Raw genomic sequence first — 3,878 nt, 5'->3', positions numbered from 1 at the left:
AGGATAAACATTCACAGATAAAAACACAAATAATTATTCAAAAATGCCACGCAAATTCTAAAAATTGTACACCAAGGAAATTTGTTTTAATTTTCGATTTCTTTTGGAGTAGTTTTTTCGTGAAGCAAAAATCATGTGCTCGCAGCTGCCCCTCTTTGTCCGAAAACACAAAGAGTTTTCGTGCAAAGATAAAGTGAGCGGATTCGAGCGATTTTTGCCCGTTGGAATACTCCGTGTGAAGCATTTTTTGAAAAGGTTTAACCGAACCTTTGCTTCAAAGGTTTCCTACATATCTCTGGCTAAAAGGGAATCAGGTTAATGTAGTTCGGGAAGTTTTGGTAGCTGGGACTACCATGGGACTGCAATTTTATTGTTACTGCTGCTGCATGTTGTTACTACTGCTTACCGATCTCCTTGTTACATTGTGCTCAAAAGAAAACAAGAGGCTAGACTAAACTAGGAATTACAAAATCTTATCTATCTTCCACTCGCTCTGGTTGCCTTGCTTTCTTGTCAGCTTGTATTTCCTCTGGTGATTTTTCTTCCGAAAACTGCTGGGAATGACACTGGCCTTTTGCTTTTCTGAACACAAGTTTTATCATTTCGTTCTGTCTGCTGGGGACACTGCTTCCTACATTAAAGCTTGTTATGCTGGGGATTTTTGTTGTAACCCTCCGCATTACTGACTTCTGATTTGATCTTGAAATGTATTCCTCTGTTCTGCAGGCGGGCTCTTGACTCCAACTTGACTTTTGAAAGATGACACAACCTCCATTCTCCAGGAGGGCTCCTGACTTCAACAATAATTTAAAAATATAACAACCTCCGTTCTACAGGCGAGCTCCTGACTTCTTCAACAATTTAAAATATAACAACCTCCATTCTACAGGCGGGCTCCTGACTTCTTCAACAATTTAAAAATATAACAACCTCCGTTCTACAGGCGGTCTCCTGACTTCTCAACTTCAACTTTAAAATAAACACCCCCATTCTACAGGCGGGCTCCTGACTCCAACTTAAAATTTAACAACCTCCGTTCTACAGGCGGGCTCCTGACTTCAACAACTTCTTCAAAATAATTCAGCTTCCATTCTCCAGGCGGGCTCTTGACTTCAACAGCTTCTTAAAAATAATTCAGCCTCCATTCTCTAAGCGGGCTCCTGACTTCAACAGTTTCTTAAAAATAATTCAGCCTCCATTCTCCAGGCGGGCTCCTGACTTCAACAACTTTCTTAAATTTTAACACCTCCATTCTCCAGGCGGGCTCCTGATTTCAACGATTTCTTTAAAATTTCAGCCTCCATTCTCCAGGCGGGCTCCTGACTTCAACAATTCCTTAAAAATACAACACCTCCATTCTCCAGGCGGGCTCCTGACTCCTTTAACTTGAATCATCTTCTTTCAACTGCTTCCCTCAAAACTGGTGTTTTATTCCTCTGAAAACTGCTGGGGATAACACCGATATTTTATTCACAAATATGTCATTTTCCTTCTTCAAAGACTACCTCCTTTAAAGCTGGTGCCTTCCTTCCACTTGGAACTACTTTCCTCAAGCTGGTGTTTTCACTTCTCTGAAACCTGCCGGGGATATCACTGCTGGGGAATTATCTTCCTTCTTTAAGACTAGTTACTCTCCTCCCTTTAATAATGGCGGGGATGATACTGATTCAAAGACCGCTACCCTTAAAACTTGGGTTATCTTGCTTCTTCCAAGATTGCTTTCTTATTTCAAGAAAATTTTCGTAATGAGAGAAAATTTTCTGCCCTAGTTTGATAATCTTCTTTGTGGCCATATCTTCTTGCAGTCAATACTATTTCCTTTCCCTGCTTTAAATCAAAAAAAATTTTGTTAGTTTAAAACGTGGTGAGTGGTCGCGCCACTTCTGCTGGGGATGATTTTTCCCCTTTTCTTTTCCCTGCTTTGCTACAAAACTTGCTGGGGATGATATTATTTGCTGGGGATGATATTCCTGCTGGGGATGGTTTTTCTTTTCTCTTCCTTCCCCGCTCTGTGTTGTCCGACCATTGCGGAACTTGGTCGAGAATCTGTCGGAGTTGTTCCTGTATCTTGCAAATCTGCTGGGGATCCTCTTGGAATTTGATCCATAACTTTTCAACTATTTTTCTTTCTGTTTTTCTCCAACTTCCCCTGGAAATTTGGTCCTCTTGGGGTCTAGACTCGTTCATCATTTGGTCTTGCGACCAACTTCTTTTCGCTTTGTCGTCTTAGCTTTGGCCTGTCCTATTCGCATTTTGCTTTGCACCACTTTGGCCACTGGTAGTAAGCTCTGAAAATCCTTTTCAAAAATAAACTGTTAAGGAGGTAAAATCTTTAAACCAAGAAATGAAAAAGCGATGATTTCAAAAAAATAGAAAAGTCTTCAAATGCTGGGGAAAAAGAAAGAAAAGGACTTATCTGAATGATATAACCGATCCCAAAGATCATGTCGTGCATTCCAGACTAATCAACCCAGTCTATTCGTATCAATCAATCTTTCGGACGACCTCATCTTGCTAGGGATAAATAAACACTCAACTCTTTGCCAAATGTGGACCCTTTCCGCCAATCTTGCCTTGTCGCCTCATAGTGCCCTTCGAGGGGTTTTCACTAATAAGACTCTCTCATTTCTCTCAACTCCCGTCGCCTCATGGTGCCTATGAAGGTTTTCACCGATAAGACTCTCTCGTTTTATTTTATTTTTCAGCTGGGGATTGGAGTGCTGTCGATATGACTCTCTTTGCTGGGGATTCTTTCGGCTATCAATTCATTTCCAGCTTATGATCTCCTTCTTTGCAGGGGATCAGAGTGTTATTCTCGACTTCCATTTGCATTGACTTGGCACTTCTCAGATACTGATCGGGAGGTCTTTTTTGGACATCAATATGGGCTTTTGTGTATGGTTAAAAGAAAAGGGGTAACAAGAGGTTCAAAATAATTTTGATGGGTAAAACATTACAACTCTTGGAATCAACTTTCTTTCCCAAAATTATAAACACAACTTCTGCCCCCAGTTTTTCTTGCTTGGGGATTTTTTTTTGTTACACTATGACCGAGCCGTGAGGCGCCTACGTATCCTTCTTTGAGGAATCAGGTCAAATTCGTAGTTCCCATTTCCTTTATTTTTCTGGACCAAGTACCTGCTTCGACTGTTGCGACCTCCTCTCTCTTCTTTTTCCCGAGCGCACCTCCCGTGCCGCTTTGGATAGCCTGAGTTGTGGCCTTGATTGCCGAATAACTCATTATCTTGTTGGACCTGAGTCCCTCTTCAACCATACCGCACATTTTTACTACTTTGTTGAAAGATTTACCAATAGACGTCACTAGGTGGCCAAAGTAAGTTGGCTCCAAAATTTGTAAGAAGTAGTCCACCATTTTACCTTCCCTCATTGGTAGATCGACTCTTGCTGCTTGTTCTCTCCAACTGAATCCGAATTCCCTGAAGCTCTCTCCAGGCTTTTTCTCAAGTTTCAACAGTGTGAGACGGTCGGGGACGATCTCAAGGTTATACTGAAAATGACCTGCAAATGCTTGTGCTAGATCGTCCCAGGTATACCACCTGCTCGGATCCTGCCTCGTGTACCATTCCAGTGCGGACCCGCTTAAAATTTGACTAAAATAAGCTATCAGCAGCTCATCCTTTCCACCTGCCCCTCTCATCTTACTACAGAAACCTCGTAGATGTGCCATGGGATCACCATGTCCCTCATATAGATCAAACTTTGGCATCTTAAAACCTGCCGGCAATTGAACATCGGGGAAAGGACACAAATCTTTATAGGCCACACTGACTTGGCTGCCCAATCCATACATATTCCTGAAGGATTGCTCCAGGCTTTTCACTTTACGGAGCACTTCGTCCTGCTCTGGATTCTTTGCT

This window comes from Nicotiana sylvestris, chromosome 5 (assembly GCF_000393655.2).
Source record: "Nicotiana sylvestris chromosome 5, ASM39365v2, whole genome shotgun sequence".
In the NCBI taxonomy this organism is placed as follows: Eukaryota; Viridiplantae; Streptophyta; class Magnoliopsida; order Solanales; family Solanaceae; genus Nicotiana; species Nicotiana sylvestris.
This window is presented reverse-complemented; position numbering follows the sequence as displayed.